This window comes from Scylla paramamosain, chromosome 17, assembly GCF_035594125.1.
Source record: "Scylla paramamosain isolate STU-SP2022 chromosome 17, ASM3559412v1, whole genome shotgun sequence".
In the NCBI taxonomy this organism is placed as follows: domain Eukaryota; kingdom Metazoa; phylum Arthropoda; class Malacostraca; order Decapoda; family Portunidae; genus Scylla; species Scylla paramamosain.
Window position 1 is genome coordinate 23,553,495 of NC_087167.1, and position 20,000 is coordinate 23,573,494.

Genomic DNA, 20,000 nt, shown 5'->3' on the forward strand with positions numbered 1-20,000 from the left:
CTAAATTAACCTAACCTAAATTAAGCAAAGCTGGCCTAACCTAACCTAACATAACCTAACTTAACCTAACCTAACCTAACATAACGTAACATCACCTAAACTACCCTAAACTAACACTAACAACCTAACCTAAATTAACCTAACCTAACCTAACTTAACCTGACCTGACCTAATCTAACCTAACTTCGCCTTACTTGAATTACATTCAAGTATCGATCAGTCAGTGGAGCCGAGGCTTGCTGGTTTTTCCCATCCTTCACAACCCAACCGACACATATACACACACACACATTCTCTCTCTCTCTCTCTCTCTCTCTCTCTCTCTCTCTCTCTCTCTCTCTCTCTCTCTCTCTCTCTCTCTCTCTCTCTCTCTCTCTCTCTCTCTCTAACTCCCTTCGTGATTTCTGGCATCTAGCCAAAAAGTATCTCCAATAACTTTGCTGCTTCTTCTTTCCCTACTCTATTTCAACCAGATGGCACCACTGCTATCGCATCTATTTCTAAAGCTGAAATCTTTGCTCAAACCTTTGCTAAAAATTCTACATTGGACGATTCTGGGCTTGTTCCTCCCTCTCCTCCACCCTCTGACAACTTCATGCCACCTATTAAAATTCTTCGCAATGATGTTTTCCATGCCCTCGCTGGCCTAAACCCTCGGAAGGCTTATGGACCGGATGGGGTCCCTCCTATTGTTCTCCGAAACAATGCCTCCATGCTTGCACCTTGCCTATTCAAATTCTTTCAGCTCTGTCTGTCAACACTACCTTTCCTTCTTGCTGGAAGTTTACTTACATTCAACCTGTTCCTAAAAAGGGTGACCGTTCTAATCCCTCAAACTACCATCCTATTGCTTTAATTTCCTGCCTATCTAAAGTTTTTGAATCTATCTTCAACAGGAAGATTCTTAAACATCTATCACTCCACAACCTTCTATCTGATCGCCAGTATGGGTTCCGTCAAGGCCGCTCTACTGGTGATCTTCTGGCTTTCCTTACTGAGTCTTGGTCATCCTCTTTTAGAGATTTTGGTGAAACTTTTGCTGTTGCCTTGGACATAATTATCAAAAGCTTTTGATAGAGTCTGGCACAAAGCTTTGATTTCCAAACTACCCTCCTACGGTTTCTATCCTTCTCTCTGTTTACTTCATCTCAAGTTTCCTTTTTGACCGTTCTATTGCTGCTGTGGTAGACGGTCACTGTTCTTCTCCTAAATCAATTAACAGTGGTGTTCCTCAGGGTTCTGTCCTGTCACCCACTCTCTTCTTATTATTCATTAATGATCTTCTAAACCAAACTTCTTGTCCTATCCACTCCTACGCTGAAGATACCACCCTGCACTTTTCCACGTCTTTTCATAGACGTCCAACCCTTCAGGAGGTAAACATATCACGCAGGGAAGCCACAGAACGCCTGACTTCTGATCTTTCTAAAATTTCTCATTGGGGCAGAACAAACTTGATATTGTTCAATGCCTCAAAAAATCAATTCCTCCATCTATCAACTCGACACAACCTTCCAGACAACTATCCCCTCTTCTTCAATGACACTCAACTGTCCCCCTCTTCTACATTGAACATCCTCGGTCTGTCCTTTACTTATAATCTGAACTGGAAACTTCACATCTCATCTCTAGCTAAAACAGCTTTTATGAAGTTAGGTGTTCTGAGACGTCTCCGCCAGTTTTTCTCACCCCCCCAGCTGCTAACTCTGTACAAGGGCCTTATCCGTCCATGTATGGAGTATGCTTCACATGTCTGAGGGGGGTTCCACTCATACTGCTTTTCTAGACAGGGTGGAATCAAAAGCTTTTCGTCTCATCAACTCCTCTCCTCTAACTGACTGTCTTCAGCTTCTCTCTCACCGCCGCAATGTTGCATATCTAGCTGTCTTCTACCGCTATTTTCATGCTAACTGCTCTTCTGATCTTGCTAACTGCATGCCTCCCCTCCTTCCGTGGCCTCGCTGCACAAGACTTTCTTCTTTCTCTCACCTCTATTCTGTCCACTTCTCTAACGCAAGAGTTAACTAGTATTCTCAATCATTCATCCCTTTCTCTGGTAAACTCTGGAACTCCCTGCCTGCTTCCGTATTTCCACCTTCCTATGACTTGAATTCCTTCAAGAGGGAGGTTTCAAGACACTTATTCATCATTTTTTGACCACTGCTTTGACCCCTGTATGGGACTGGCATTTCAGTGGGCATTTTTTTTATTACATTTTTGTTGCCCTTGGCCAGTGTCCTTCCTACATAAAAAAAAAAAAAAAATAGTAGTAGTAGTAGCAGTAGTAGTAGTAGTAGTAGTAGTAGTAGTAATGCTATTTTTCATATATTTAGTAATTTTTTTTTTTCATATTATTATTTATATTTATATTTTTTGTTTTGTTTTGACATTCATACGAATGCTATAAAGGTGAAGCATAGAAATTTATTTGATTGATTAATTAATTTATATATCTATTTATTTTGATTTTTTAAATTAATTAATTTATTTATTTTTATTATTATTATTTTTTTTTTTTATGTCTCTATGATAAGCAAAGCATTATAGAATTTATGAAAGCACATATCCTCTAGAGTCTTGCCCTACAAAAGATTCTGTAAAGTAAAAAATAAAGGGAATAAGTGTCAGTGACGTTTGATGAATAGAGGAAGGCGTGGCAGAAATTACCATAAAACGTATATAAATGAAAATTTATCTTCCTCGTATTTTCCAACTTGCGTTTGCTTCTTGAAAATTTAACTGGGTGGGTCATATAGCAGACATATTGTTCTTTCCTCCATTGTAGTTTGTTTCCAGCAAGCCCCCTAAATAAAGTTTCTGTTTTTTTTTTTTTTTTTTTTTTTTTTAAAGAAATGAGGAATTACATTCTAACGCTGATCACTGAGCGGAGCGTAGACGAGCTGCTATCCTCAAGGACGTTACCTCTCTCTCTCTCTCTCTCTCTCTCTAAATAAGACTTTAAATAAAAAGAATATATATATATATATATATATATATATATATATATATATATATATATATATATATATATATATATATATATATATATATATATATATATATATATATATATATATATATATATTAAAAGACAATGAATATCCTCTGGGGAAGGGGTGACAATCCTTATTTAACCCTTAATTTCAGTTGAATTTTGACAAGTCTACGTTAAAATGTTTCCATTTTTCTGCAGTGATAAAGAAACGTAGAGGGGTAGCTAATATATTTAATTGTTAATTGTATCTTTTTTTCTTTCTTTTTTTCATTTATTCTTTTATTAATTTTTCTTTTCATTGCTTAATTATGCATTATGCCGACACTGCAGGTTACAATTGCAGATATTGCAAGTATTTTTGACACAATACAAGTACATCCAGCTAAACTATTGCTACAGTATAGAGAGAGTATTTCGATTACATACCTTATTCTTCATCTTCTTTTCTTCTTTTTTTTTTTTAATAAATATAATAATAAATAAATAAGTAAATAGGTATTGTCAAATGAAATCGTCGAGATTACGCAGGGGTTTCGGGCAATACTTGGATGGGTGACTACACAAGCCTCATCTGTCTGAAAAAAAATAAATAAATAAAAAAAATAAGAATAAGAATAGGGAGAATGAACGAAAATTTTAAGTAATAAAGATAACAGTAAGAATTATTATAACAAGAATAAGAAAAATTACAATAAAGGAATATAAAAAAAAAGAAAGAAAGCATCCCATGTCTTTCTTCCTAATTGTCATAGAAGGGTGAATTCTTTTGTATATTTTCCAACATTTCCAATACAACGATATGAATGGGGGAAGAAAGAATAAGAATAATAGAAAGAAGGCCTCCCAACACCTAGTTCTCCGGTCTTGGCCAATTAGCTAACGGCGGGATCAGCGCAGTTAAGCAGGGGGTCCGGGAAGAACTTGGATGGGTGACCACAAAAGCCTCATCTCTCTGAGAATAGAAAAAAATAGCAATAAGAATGAGGAGAATGAACGAAAAACGAAAATAATAAAATAACAATAACAACTATAATAAAAAAAAGAAGATTAAGAATAAAAAGAACAAAAATAAGGGAAAAAAGTAATAATATATCTCTCTTGCTAATTGTCGTAGAATTATGAATGAAGGGTTAATTTTAGTGCATATTTTCCAACATTTTCAGCACAACAATGCAACAACAATACAGGAAAGAATAAGAATAAGAGAAATAAGCCCTCCCAACACCTTGTTCTCCGCTCTTGACCAATCAGCTGACGGCGGGATCAGCAAGGTTAAGCAGGGGGTCCGGGCAGAACTTGGATGGGTGACCGCACAAGCCTCATCTCTCTAAAAGTAGGATAAATAAGAATAAGATAAGGAAGAATAATAAAAAAAAATGAAAATAATAAAGATAACAATATTAATTATGACAAGAATAAGAAAAAAATAGAATAAAAAGAATGAAAAAAATAAGAATATCACAACTTTCTTGCTAATTGTCTTAGAATTTTAAATGACATGTCAGTTCTGCTGTATATTTTCCAAGATTTGTTATGAATGAGGGAAGAAAGAATAAGAATAAGAATAAGAATAAGAACAAAATGAATTAGACTAACAATAATGATCACATCTTTCATGCGGTGACTGCGTGGGCGATGAGCCTCACTGGACGTTTCTGACCAATCACAAGGCAGGGTTGGAGTCGTCGGGCCCACCCGATTCATATATAAAGGGATTTTGTGGGAAGCGCGGGCAGACTCAGCTGAGTGTTCGTTGTGAGTTGTTGTTACCACAACTATGGCACGTACCAAGCAAACGGCTCGCAAGTCCACTGGTGGCAAGGCGCCCCGCAAGCAGCTTGCTACAAAGGCAGCTCGCAAGTCTGCTCCAGCCACTGGAGGTGTCAAGAAACCCCACCGTTACAGGCCTGGAACCGTTGCTCTCCGTGAGATCCGCCGTTATCAGAAGAGCACTGAGCTGCTTATCAGGAAACTGCCTTTCCAGCGCCTGGTGCGTGAAATTGCTCAGGATTTCAAGACTGACCTCCGCTTCCAGTCCTCTGCTGTCATGGCTCTCCAGGAAGCTTCCGAGGCTTACCTCGTGGGTCTGTTTGAGGATACCAACCTGTGCGCCATCCATGCCAAGCGCGTGACTATCATGCCAAAGGACATCCAACTGGCTCGTCGCATCCGTGGCGAGCGTGCCTAAGAAGTCATCCACGAATGATCTTCATAACAGCAATATCTAGGCCCTTTTTAGGGCCAAACATCTCTTTCATTAAAGAATTTTCATAGACAATCTGTTTGGTTTTGTGGAAGAAAATATTTATTTTCCATCTTTCAGTATCAGGTATCGACTTTCAACTCAATATCCTTCCCCCCTTTTTTTTTTTTTATATTATTATTATTATTCCCTCTTCCATGGCCATATCTCTTTCACTTGGGAGAATTTTTATCTTTCTTTATCTCTATTTTTTTTTTATCTTTTCTTTATCTCCACAGAATAATAATCACGATAATAATAAGCATAATAATAATAATAATAATAATAATAATAATAATAATAATAATAATAATAATGATACAATAATTATTATAATAATAATCATAATAAAAACAACAATATTAATATTATTAATAATGATAATAATAATAATAATAATAATAATAATAATAATAATAATAATAAAAATAATAATAATAATAATATTAATAATAATAACAATAATTATAATAATAATGCATTTGTCTATATCGTATCTTTTTTCCTTTTCAAGTGTGGCTCCAATGGAGCCGGGTATTATTTTATACTGGCAGCAGTATACTGGCCGCCTGTTTACTTGGAGGAGGTATACTTGGTAACAGCCTTGGTGCCTTCAGAAACAGCGTGTTTTGCCAGTTCACCAGGCAGAAGAAGACGGACAGCGGTCTGGATTTCCCGGCTGGTGATGGTGGAGCGCTTGTTATAGTGTGCCAGGCGGGATGCCTCGGCAGCGATGCGCTCGAAAATGTCATTCACGAACGAGTTCATGATTGACATGGCCTTGGAGGACACGCCAGTGTCTGGGTGGACTTGCTTGAGCACCTTGTAGATGTAGATGGAGTAGCTCTCCTTCCTCCTGCGCTTCTTCTTCTTGTCGCCCTTGGCAATGGCCTTCTGTGCCTTGCCAGCTTTCTTGGCAGCCTTTCCTGATGCTTTGGGAGGCATAGTGTCGCCGTACTGCTGTGAGAACGAGTGTGCGTTTTCTCAGTTGAAAAGTGGTATATATATTAGCGTGCCTACTCAGGATCAGGAGTCGCCACCTCAGCGAGCGTCCTGATTGGTCCAGACGCGCTCTGGGCCGATCTGATCTCGCGTATATATAGCCGTTTTTCCCAAAATTCACTACTTCACTCACACACTCACTCCCCACTCGGCAGCCAAGCAGTCAAGACGTCCACCGCTCTCTCCCGACTTCGCTTCAGCAAGCTTACTGGACTCTGCTTCCAACATACTTGTTGGACTTAGTCTCTGCTTACTCGGCTGGACTTAGTCTCTGCTAGCTCGGCTGGACTTAGTCTCTGGTAGCCCGGCTGGACTTAGTCTCTACGAGACTAACCGGACTCAGTCTCCAACGAAGATTTTGTCTTCCAGCCCATTACTGACTTAGTCTTGGAGCGTAGGCTGGATCCTGTCACTCCTTGCGCTGCTGCACTCTGCCCAACCGCTGGACTTAGTCTCTGTGCTCATACAGACTTTGCTAGCACTTGCCTTTGGCTAAAAACCTGGGGTTATTACCCCTTATAGACATATCCTGTTACTCAGGGTTTGGTAACACTACCAGGGGGCCCCACGGCGTTCGAGGGAGCCGCCCAACGAGCTGCGGCCCTTAGGTAGTGCTTACCATTCACTTAGTATTCGCAGGGCTTTCTTGCACTTTCCCTTTCCTTTCTTCTGCGGTTTCTTTGCCCACTAGGTGGATTGCACTGTGGTACGAAGGTGAACCCCCTGGGCTTGCCTCAGGGGGGCCCCTCTAGAGGGGTGCTTATAGGAAGCAGGCAATCTCGGGCTGTAGGGTGTTAGGAAAGTCTCTCTTGAGGCAATTCCTTCCTTCCCTTCGACGCCTCTTAGAAGGTGGGGGACGTTGGAGGAGGAATTGTAGGCAGTTTTCTTCCCTAGGTAGTTGTGGTTCTGCTCCTCGGAGCAGTCTTGTTGCTAGGTCACTATAGGGAGCCAGGTCGTTCACTTGGCGGGTTTTTTCCCGGGCATAGGAGGTCGAATAGCGACCGACCTGTGCTCGGGCCGGCCTTACGTCCGTGAACGACTTGGACCCAACACAGAAACTGACACTATACACATTTACACACTTATGTCATGAAAAATGCCACGAATAAAGATAAAATCCAGTGACTCTAAAGACCCTAGGAAGAAATCTGGTTTGCTTGCCATCCTGTCAAATAATGATATATATGTCACCAAACTGATCCCTGTCTCTGACGGATACGTAATCATCACCTCAAATGATGAAGACCTTGACAAAGTATTCCAACAAAAAACAACAAGTGAACTTAATGAAAATGATTTCTACCCTCTAATTCCACCAGAACTGAGAGCAAAAAGGTCTGTAATAGTTTTCAATGTTGACCCCCACATATTCAACAACGAGGAACAAGAAATACAAGATGAGCTCCAAGAACACAACGAATGGGTTAAGAATAATCTTAGCAGCATTTACAAATTCCCCAACTCCAAAACTTTAAAAATAACTTTTAGTCAAGCTGCAACAGCACTAAAAGCTCTAGACACCGGCCTGAAAATGTTTCAGATGAGCATCCCTAAACACAGAATACAGCAAGAAAAATTCTACCAACTCCAAACTTGCTTTAGATGCTACGCCATCGAGGATCACCATACCAACGCGTGTCCTCTAGATAGAGATTATAAAGTATGCTCTGAATGTGCAGATCAAGACCATTCATGGAAAGACTGCAAGAACACTAAAAAGAAATGCATAAACTGCAAGGGTGACCACAGAACACTATCCATGACATGCCCTATGAGAAAAACAGCAATAAAAGAAAAAAGGGAAATGAATAAGAACATCAACACCTACGCAGGGGCCGCTAAGAACACAGCATCAACACAAAGTTTCTCTGCTCATACTAACATAGACAAGGACCTTCACCTCAAAATATACTCTTGTATGCTTCATGCCCACATTATGAACATCTCTGAGCCTGGATGCTTTGAAGCTGAGCTCAACGCAACCTTCACAGCCAACAACTTGCCAACTATCAAGATCCCAAGAACCCCTAAGTCAGATCTCCTCATCAAAAAGCTCACAGAGGAAGAAGAAAAAACGGTAACAGACACAGAGATCACAATCAAACGCACACAAGACGGAAATAATAAGAAGCAAGATACCTACCAAGAGACAGGAACCATAGAGAAACCAAAAAGCAAGAACAGACTCCACAGCGGTGACATAAAATTACATATTTACACCTCAGAAAGCACAAGATGGCCACCACACCTGTCACCCACAGACCTGGTTAAGAACATCAGAGAAAATAAATTCAAGTTTACATACTCTGACCAATCCTTTGAAGATTCAGAAATTCTCCATCTTATTGAATTTAATGAAATAAAGATGGAAGAATCTTGCTGGTGCATTGTAGAAGATAGTGTTTTCCGCAAAATAAGATCAGGCCAGATTAATGATAAATCACCTCTACCCAAAGATCTAAGAAGACATAGAAAATTCTCTAAGTAAAACCAATATATAAATATAAATTTCATACAAAGAAGCAATAAATTTAACCAAACAATAAACTATACAAAATAATGGCTCTTAATACACTTAAAGTAATACAACATAATGTCCAACACTGGAAAACCAGGAAAACCACACTATCAAATATTTACAGACACTTCGACCCTGACGTAATTCTAATTAACAGTCATTGTATACCAGACACCCATATTATGAGAATTCCTTCCTACAACATAATAAAGAAAAACACACTAAATAATCATGCAGATGGTACTGCAATTGCAGTGAAACGAAATATAAAATACAAAATACTAGATGACTTTATTTCTGACTTAATTGCAATAGAAATTGAAACAACAACGGGAAAAATAATTCTGGCAACACTATATCAACCTCCAGCACGAAACTTCATACCGATCCCTGACATAATTAGACTATTTCGTAGACAAACTCCAGTATATATGATAGCAGACTTAAACGCCAATCACCCTTGTCTAGGTTACAATTATACAAACACGAAAGGCCGCCAGATACACACACTGATACACAATAGAACACTACAACACAGGGGACCTTACTTTCCAACATTTTATACACAAGGAAGGGGCACAACACCAGACATAATACTCACCAACTACAGGACACATCACAACATACATATTACACCTGGCCCTCTCACTTCCAGTGATCATATTCCTATTTTACTCACCATTTCATCATCACCAATTTTAATACCAGCTCCAAAAAAACCGAATCTAAAACAGGCGGATTGGGAAAACTTTAAAAAACATATTAATGATAATATAGCAGATGCTAATCTGAATCTTACTGAAATAGAAAACATAGACAATGCAATAGAAAACTGGCATAACACAATTGATAATGCCATTAAAAATCATATCCCATTCACTAATCACCGACAATTACCTGCCCCAAAATTAACCGAAGAAACTAAACTCACAATAATTAGGTTCAATGCACTCAAACAACACTCACAACAATACGGCTGGGACATAAATCATTACAGACTGTACAGAACATTGCAAAATACCCTAGAAGCGAGGATGATAGAAGAAAGTAACAAAAATTGGCATAATTTATTAGAAGAAGTATCCGCCACATACAAAAACCCAGGTATCTTCTGGAAGAAAATAAAAGTGATCACTGGAAATAACATTCCAGAACCTGAATATCTCCTGAACTATAACAACACTAAAATATACAAAACAGAAGAAAAGGAAGAGTTACACAGACAACACTGGTCGCAAATATTTGAAGAGGAGGCAGAGGATGAAGAAGAAGAAAGTGAAGAAATATACCAATTTTTACAAAACAACCTAGACAGAATATCCCCCTACGATAGCACTGACACATCACGTCTAGGAACCTGCGCTCTTGACACACAAATAACACCTGAGGAAGTAGGAAATGTGATTAAAAATATTAAGAAATCCAGTCCAGGACAAAGTGGGATAAACAAAACGATCCTCCAAGCACTTCCTGATAAAGCCATCACAAGACTTACACACATTTATAATAACACCATCTCTGCAGGCTATTTTCCTGACACATGGAAAAAGGCCATAGTCCGGTTAATACCTAAACAAGGAAAAACTCCACACAAAACTGAAAATTACAGACCTATATCGCTGCTGGAGGTACCTGGAAAAATTTTAGAACGTATCATCAATAGCAGACTGAGGAGACACCTAGAATTAAAAAATAAATATAACAATAACCAGTTTGGATTTAGAGAGGGCATAGGCACAACACATGCACTTGCAATCATAACTGAACAAATAGCACAGAACAAAGGAGATCGAGGACAATGTCAAATTATATTCAGAGACGTAACCAAAGCATTCGACAAAGTTTGGCACATAGGATTAAAGTTTAAGATTTTACATCAGCAACTTCCTACCACTATTGAAAAATTACTTTGTGACTTCCTTGATGATAGAACAGCAGCATTAAAAATAGACAACTACATTGGACCTTCCTTCGAGCTGGCTTCAGGAGTTCCACAAGGGAGTGTACTGTCGCCAACACTCTATACCATCTTCACAAACGATCTGGAAGCATCAGATAGAAATTTAAATATATGCTACGCTGATGACATAACCCAAATCACTGGATATAAAGGCAAATCTAAAAACATATTAAACAGGCAAACAGAAAGAGAAATACTGAAAGTAAATGATTTCGAGAAAAAATGGAGAATTAAAACCAACTTAACAAAATTCACTCCTCTACACCTTGGTGCCAGAATCACTAACCCACTTATTATAGACGAAGATCCCATAGAATTCAAATCTGAAGGTAAATGTCTAGGACTACTTATTACAATCAACGGGTATAACAAACATATTCAAGACAGAAATAATAAGGCCTTAGCAGCACTTAAAAAACTGTACAGACTACAACACATGCCAGAAAAGATAAAAATTCACCTAGTGAAGGCTCTAGTACTACCAATACTAGAGTACCCACCAATACCCACTCATGTACTTAGCCAAACACAAGTCAGCAAACTACAAAAAATTCAAAATCAAGCATTAAGATTTGCCATCAACCAACGATACCCATATACTATGAATAGTATGCAAATCCATCAATACACAAAAACGCTACCACTAAACATCAAACTACATGAAAGAGCTAAAAGGGTATGGGATAGACTAGAAGACTTACAACACCACACATTAACTAAACTCAAAGAAAACAGAGAGAATATTCAGAATTACAACAGAAATTTCCCTAGTAGCCTAAGTCGCTATGACGCCACTCCAAACCCAAAATACTATTAAATCGAAACACACTTACCTGTAGATACGATTACCACACTTACCTGTAGCAAAACCAACATCAGTAGTACGGACACCTGAAAAGAAAAACAAAACATTAAAATCAACACACAAAAAAACACATAAGAACACTTACGGTATGGGGATAATGGGGTCGTTCTTCCTTTGCACTGCGCCCTGAGTTGCCGGGTCGTGGGAGCCGTTGAGCTCGGTAGTGAGAAGCAAGGAGGCTTCCCGTGGCCGGCCCCCTCCCCCGGCAAGGGGTGGTGCAGCCCAGCTCTGTTAGCGGTCATCTGGCAGCGGTGAGAGGTAGAACAGGGCCCCGTATCAACTCAACTCTTCCTCTGTAAGACAGAATAAATATAAAGCAATCTTTTTGACAGGGACAATGATGGTTTAGCTGGGTTTTGCTTAAAATTAATAGTAAAGAAATAAAAATGCCTAATACACACACAAAAATAAAAGAGTGCAGCCTCTTCACAAAAAAATAAAATACAATATATATACAATAAGAATAGCAAAGTGGTCTGCCCACAAACTTTTACTCTAATTCTTTCCTTCAATTTCTTTCTTTTCTTCTATCTGTCCAATCTCTTACTCTTCCCCGTCTTTCTGTAAAAAAAAAAAAAAAAAAAAAAAAAAAAAAAAAAAAAAAATTCACTACTTGCTCGCAGAGCTACCGACGAGGTTAGAGTACTCGCGCTCCTCATTTATCACCAACAACAACAACTACTACTACTACTACTACTACCACAACATCCATTATCATGTCTGGACGCGGCAAGGGAGGAAAGGTGAAGGGAAAGTCAAAGTCCCGTTCCAGTCGTGCTGGACTCCAGTTCCCGGTCGGCAGGATTCATCGCCTTCTAAGGAAAGGCAACTACGCCGAGCGCGTGGGTGCTGGTGCCCCCGTGTACCTTGCGGCAGTTATGGAGTACCTGGCTGCTGAAGTCCTTGAGCTTGCCGGCAATGCCGCCCGTGACAACAAGAAGACTCGCATCATCCCACGTCACCTGCAGCTGGCCATCCGCAACGACGAGGAACTTAACAAGCTCCTCTCCGGAGTCACCATTGCACAGGGTGGCGTGCTGCCCAACATTCAGGCCGTGCTCCTTCCCAAGAAGACTGAGAAGAAGTAAATAAAGGGCCTCCCTCCCCTTCAGCCAATATCACCATCAATCCGGCTCCTCTTCGGAGCCACACGTTCAAACATCTAGAGAGTTGTGTAGACTATACTGGTATATCAATAATAAGCAAGTAGTGTATTTATTTTCGAGTTAGTTATTTGTTATTATTATTATTATTATTTAGTCAGGCACGCAAGTGACCGAGAATAAATATGTATACTATATTTCTACTAATGTACCTGCTGTGTGTCACAGTGGAGAGTTGATTAGATGTGTTGCCTATTGTGATATGTTGAGCGTCTTTTTCATCTCAATGTATATTTTGTTTTATGAGAAACTGAGAACGATGAGGGGCGTGATCATTGAAATAAGTCAATGATAATAATAATAATAATAATAATAATAATAATAATAATAATAATAATAATAATGATAATAATAATAATAATAATAATAATAATAATAATAATGATAATAATAATAATACTTGGAGAAGACCTGATGAAGTGAGAAAGATGGTTATAATTAATAATGGTTTCTTTTCTTAGCTCAGATAGTGATAGTGAACATGGTTATGAGAAAGTAGTAGTAATAATAGTAGTCTATGGTCCTTCTTTCTTTTCATGTTTGTGGACCTTAAAAAGGTCCGGGAGATGATGTTATTCAATGATGATAATGCAAGCTGAATAGCTGGCACCATCTCAATAATGGAGCGATTTAACCACCAAATCCGTACAGGGTACGGCCCTGACGCTTGAGGGCGTAGACAACGTCCATGGCAGTAACGGTCTTACGCTTGGCGTGCTCGGTATAGGTGACAGCATCCCTGATAACGTTCTCAAGGAACACCTTGAGCACCCCACGAGTCTCCTCGTAGATGAGACCAGAGATGCGCTTGACGCCACCTCGGCGAGCTAGACGACGGATAGCAGGCTTGGTGATTCCCTGGATGTTATCACGCAGAACCTTACGGTGACCCTTGGCGCCTCCCTTTCCAAGACCCTTGCCTCCCTTGCCGCGGCCAGTCATGGTGATGAGAGCTGCTAGTACGACGTCCGAACGGTCTAACAGGAAGCTCACGAATGTGCCTCAAAATAACATAACATAACATAACAAAGAGAGAAAAGATGGGGAGGGGGAAGTGGGGATAGTGGGAAGAATAGGGGGGTGATAAGAAGGGAATTGTAGTAGGAGAAATAGTCACTGGGGCTTAACCCAGGCGCAATTTCAATGAGGAAGGACATCTTTTTTTTTTTTTTTTTTTTTTTTTTTTTTTTTTTTTTTTTTTTTTTTTTTTTTTACGTGTTATATTCATGCTAAGATGGCAAGGGGGACAAGGTCTTTATCGGGGAAAGCAGGAGAGTCCGCCACCAACCGAGCAGGCCAAGCCCAACACAGCCACAGCCACGAACGCCGCCCACGCACCCAAAACCCCGGGCCAAACCACGCACAAGTTAGGGGCCAGACTATCCAGAGCCTGCACCATCAGGATGTGAAAGAGGAGTGAAGGACAGTCAGAGTAGAAAGGGTTTTTTTTTTTTTGCTTTTTATTGGTTCAAAGAAGGACAGAGGAAGAAGTACATCCGTATAGCGGAGGGACCTACAGTTTTACGTGGGTTCCGAACCACGGATAGTAGTAGAGTGATTTGGTGATGGCAGGGATATTTAATGTATGATGTAATGTGGTGGGTGAAAAAGCGGTGTCGGTCCTTTCTGCTCTTGTCCTGTGACTCTTCCTGCAAAAAGGCCAACCTGCTAAAGAAAAGAGAAGTATAAAAAATGTTGTGGTGTTATGTGCATGGGGAGGGTGAGGATGGTTTGTGATAATGATTGACATGATGGTAGGATGTGCAATGACAGAGGCTCGAAAAGGCTCCCTCACCGCAACGAGGGGTCAAATCTAATACCATCTGCTTGCACGCGGTAAGTCGCTGGTGGCGGGGGGTGAATGGGGATTCCTGCATGGATGCTTCCAGGGCCCCGCCCCACCATCTCTTGACTACCTTCCTGCCCAGCCCTTGCCGCACCCAACTACCTCTGTGTGGGGGGTGAAGTGGCTTCCACTGAATGGTGTGGTTACCGTCCCCATCATCAGTACTGGCCGCTCCTTAACTACCTCGGGGGGTACCGCTACCGGAACGTCATGCCGACGTCCGGGGGCCCCATTGCCGTGACGTCAGTGGGAGGAGTGCGGTTCGTGCTATCCCCGTCTCTCTGGAAGTGGTCCGGTGCTTCCTTGAAACCTAGGCTGCGAGGCAAGAAAATAATGTATAAAAAACAAAAATATGAATACAAAGCCATAAGACAAAAAATATGAAAAAACCACTAGGTGTTGCCACACGACCCCACTCCCTCGGTCAGAGGCATGGTATGTTAATGGCGGTGATTTTTTGTCGCGTCCCTTTCCCAAGAGCGGTCCGGTGCCACCTTAAAACCTAGGCTGCGAGACAGAAAAATAATGCACAAAAACAAAAATATGAATACAAAACCATAAGACAAAAAATATGAAAAAACCACTAGGTGTTGGCACGCGGGACCGCCCACGTGAACGAGAGAACGACGATGATGCCACTCAGACACCATGAGTGGTACAGAGAAAGGAGATAGTGAAGGGAAGAAAGGAGGAGTCCATTATTAGAAAACAGGTTCAGGAGGCACAGTGGGAGGATCAAGGAGATTGCAGTGCGGCAGGTGACGGAAAGGTGGGGGGAGGTTGGCAATGAAATTGTATGTGATTGTGTGTCTGTCGGAGAAGGAGCTTAGTTGTTTTTCGATTCTATTGTGGAGTGTTATGTTAAGGGGGGGGGATGTTGGACTCCTGGTGAATGGAGAGAGAGGTTTGGAAGTCGAACCATTTCGTCCCAAGAGCGAAACGAATTGCTCGGTTTTGAACTTTTTGAAGTTTAGAGAGGTTGGAGGGAGCAGAGAGAGAGAGGGCAAGAGGGCAGTAGGTTAAGAGAGGGAGAATGAAAGCTTTGTAGAGGTGAAGTTTTGTTTTTGTGCTGCTGTCGCGAAATCTTTCCAGGTTGCTCAGGGCCTTGGCGGCTATGGTTGCTTTTTGTTTTATATGTATATTGAAGTTGAGGTGCTTATCTATGGTGAGGCCAAGCACTTTGTTGTTGTTACTGATGGGGATTGGGGTGGGGATTGGAGTAATTCTGTTTAGTGAGATTTGGCGGGGCTGACTTCTTTTAATGTTGAAATAAGTGACTTTTGATTTTTCGGGATGGGAGAGAATTCGCCATTTCATCTCCCACAGGCTAGTCGCCATCAGTTCCCATTGAATTTTGTCGGTTAGGAGATCTAACGACCTGGCACGGGCCAATTGCGTTACATCGTCCGCGTATTGAATAGTTAGTGAGTCATTGTGGGCTGGGAGGGGTAGGTCAGCTGTGTACATGTTAAAAAGGGTGGGGGAGAGTACGGAGCCTTGTGGGACTCCAGCCTGAGGGGTGAAAAATGGCGAAAAGTTGCCCTGGTGGCGGATTCTTGTCTGTCTCTCATCCAGAAAACTACACAAGATGCGTTGTGTTAGAAAAGGGAGATTGAAGTTATTACAAATTTTGTATTTCAAACCGGTGTGCCAAACGGTGTCAAAAGCTTTCTTGACATCTTTTGTCACGAGTGCTGTCTTGTAATATGGCTTGTTGAAATTTAGGTAGGCTACTATGCTGTTAAGGGCGTCCTCAGTTGAGGCGTTCCTCCGGAAACCGAACTGCTGTGGTGCCAGCAATCCGTTACATTCGAGGAACGCTCTCAATCTTAAGTTGATTAGACGTTCAAAAGTTTTTCCAAGAATTTCAAGGAGGCTTATGGGGCGATAGTTTTCTGGTAAGTGAGAGTTTTTTCCGGGCTTGGCAATAAGGGTGATGTTTGAAATTTTGAAAGCCTTTGGGAAGTATCCAGAGGCGAGGCAAGCATTGAAAATTTTTGTCAGGCTGGATATGATTTCTGGAGGAAGGCTCCGCACCATCGGCCATGTGACTCCTGAGGGGCCGGGGGCTCGCCGCGGAGTATGTCTGAGCAACCTGGTGACATCCTCCTCCTCAATGGGTGTGGTGAGAGGGTGTTGGGGATCTAGGTGTGTTAAGTGTATAATGTTATGTGGTAGCGTGTTTGCTATGTTTCGGCGCACAAGATCGGTGATGTGGTGTATGTGGGCAATACTGGGCTCATGGGGAGGGAAAGGGTGTGGTTGGAAGGTGTTGCACCAGTGTGTCTGGAAGGTGTTGGTGACCTGGTCTGGGTTGGTGACTCGATCACCGTTCACTAGGAGGTACTCGAATCTTTCCCGGTGGCATCCCTTCAGCTTGTGCACCATGTGCCAGAACTGAGTAGGATTTTTGCAGCGAGCTCCGTCCATAAGGGAGACTAGGTTCCTCCAGTGAGCGCTGTGGTCATCCTGTAGGCTATTTAGTATGTGTGTGCGAAGGGTGCAGAGGTCTCTGTAGATGGGTATGTGGTTGTGCATGTTTTGTAAAAAGCGTGTTCTGTAGCACACTAGTAGTCGTTGTGTTTTTATGGAGGGTCTGAAGTCTATGTGAATTTTGTGTTGTTTCTTTGGTGTGTGTCTGTTGGCTGATGTCAGGATGTCACTATGTAGTGTCTCTAGGGCACTGTCTATTATTGTATAGGGTTGGCCTTCGAGCTGTGGTGGTTGGTGTAGGTCTGAAAGAGTTTTCCTGAATCCCTCCCAGTCGGCGGAGCGGTAGTCGGGGACAGGTGGGGATGGGATAGATATGGGGTTTGAGGATATTTTTAGAATTAGGGGGACGTGGTCTGAACCACAGATGGGTCCATAGGAGATGTGGTGATGGAAAGGTAGGGATTGCCGGTTGGAGAGGATGAGATCCGGCCTGCCATTCCCATTGTGGGTATAGCAGGTAGGAAAGTCAGGGCCAAGGAAACGGAGGCGTTTCAGTTGTGTAAGTTGTAGAAGTTGGTGTCCATGTTGGTTGTTCTTGGTGTGTCTAAATGCTGTGTGACTGGCATTGAGGTCTGCCAGTATATAGGCTGGTATGTTTGTGTGATTGAAGAGATTGTTGAGACTGGTGAGAGGGAGCCCTGTATCCGGTCTGCTGTATGTGGTGGCAATAAGAAATATCCCGTGTTGTGTTTCGATCCTGGTGGCCAGGAAGTGTGCTGAAGGCCAGTCGGTTATGTGGATGTGTTTGATGGTGCATTTGACCATGACAGCTACGCCATCATGACGTGTACCTGTAGTGTAACGTGTGTTATATCCATATAGCTTAATTGGTTTTGTTGGTGAACCTGTGTGGTTCAGGAGGACGATGTCTGGGTCGGTTGATCGAATAGCTTCTGAAATAAGGTGCCGGTTATTCCAGTAGCCGCGACAATTTAGTTGCATGATCGTAATCATGTTTTCTTAACTCTCGATGTGGTTCGTGTGGGTCTAGGGGAGGTGGGTTGTGTACCCGGAATGTGTCTTTTATGTGCGGTGTTACTGGCTTGTGTTGGTGTGTTTTCGTTCGTTTTTGTGGTGGAGGTAGTGGTAGGAGTGGGGCTGTGGGGTTGCGTTTTCCCAGAAACTGTGTCCTCACCGGTAGCTAGGTTCCCGGTTGGAAGGAGGCTGGATTGTTCGGTGGAGGAGGAGTTTGGTTCCTGATTAGGGACTGTAGGAGCTTCTGTTTGTTCAGCAAGGTGGTGTTGTTGGTTTGTTTGTGTAGGGGCTTCTGTTTGTTCCACAAGCTTTTGTTGGTAGTGTTGTTGATTTGTTTGTGTGAAATTTGGTGGGAGTTTTATTGTTGGACAACCATTGTACTCCAGCAGTGAGTTCATGGTTTCTGCTTGTTTTCTCAGGTCACCGAAGGAGGTTTGTATGGAATATTTGATTATAATTTCGGCTAGTAGCAGTTTTTCCATGTTTGTGTTAGAAATTGTGTTCATGTGTGTTGGGGTGGCAGGTGTGGCTGCTTGAGCGTAGGAGTTGTTTGGCTGTGAAGAGGTTGTTGGTGTTGCTGTTATGGAGTTTTGTTGTTGCTGCTGGGTGCGTTTAACTGGGCATTTGAACGAGACAGCAACGTGTTCGCCGTCACAGTTAGCGCATTTTAATGTGGTTGATTGGCAGTTTCTATAATCGTGGCCCTTAGCTGCACACTTAGAGCACACTTGTTCTTTCTCCTTACATTGGTTTGTTCTATGACTGAATTTATAACACTTATAACATTGATTTACCGGACGGTATTCCTCAATGCTGACGTTGTAAGAGGGTATTATTTGGGAAAAGAGTTTGATTCCTTTCTTCTGCGCCTGTTCTGCCTGCTGTCTCGATCGTAGCTTTAGTTTGATCATGTGTACTTTTTGTATGAGTTTTATGTCGTCGATCTGGATTCCGTTTTTTTCTTCGATCTCCTCTCGGAGATCCTCGCTGGTTTTTTTCAGTATATAATCGTCGACTCGACGGGCAAGGATTGTTCGAGCGGCGATTTGCTCCGGAGACTCTACGAGCTCGAAGCCTAGAAGTTTTAAATTTTCGGTTGCCTGTTCTGTGGTGTGTTTTTCACGGTCCGCCTCGCTAGCTAAGCCAACGATGATATACGGGCCAGATCGGAAACATTTTGTATGGGGTACCTGTGTTCTGGTAAAGAACGAATTGCTGATGTCGGCAGGAATGCTTGCAGTCTTTATCCGGTACCTTATAGTCCGATCAGGGGGGCGTGGAGCGGCCATCTTATCATAGGGCCGGGCCCTATGATACTGCAGCCTTGTGGAAGAATCTGTGGTGAAAAAGTGTTTTTAAAAGTAAGTGGCGCTACAGCCTTGTGGCGCTACAGCCTTTTGGGTGCTACAACCACGAGTGGCCTATAAACAACCTGTTGTTGTTTCCTATCGCCCTAGAACCTATATCCCGAGGGGGATCCTAGCTGGAGGGAAGAAACCCTGAATATCTAGCCCTGAGGTAGGGCTTGTACGCTACCGAGGTGTCTCTGGGCTGCTCTAGCCAACACTAGAGGCCCCGGTGGCTAAAGAGCGCGGAGCGGGCTTGCCTAAGGCCCGATCCTGACTCTGTCGCCGGTACGAAGAAAAGAAAGGTGGAGAAGGAGGAACAGTTGGCAAAAGTCACTTATACCAATGAGTTACTGCGATCTTCCAGCGATATCCCTTAGGTGAGGCTCTCTCCACAGGGAACGTAGGGAAGACCGCGGCTCCTCGAAGTGACTGCCGGGTTGTCTATCGGTATTCTTTTTTGTTAGTAGGCCAAAGCCTTTTTCTTTGTAGAGTCGTTGGGAGCGAAGATGCTCCTTTTTCGGCAGCTCGTGGGCGAGTGTGTGCGCCTTGCCACCTGCAGGTCTTTTAAAAGACGCAGGAGTGAGAGCGGGAG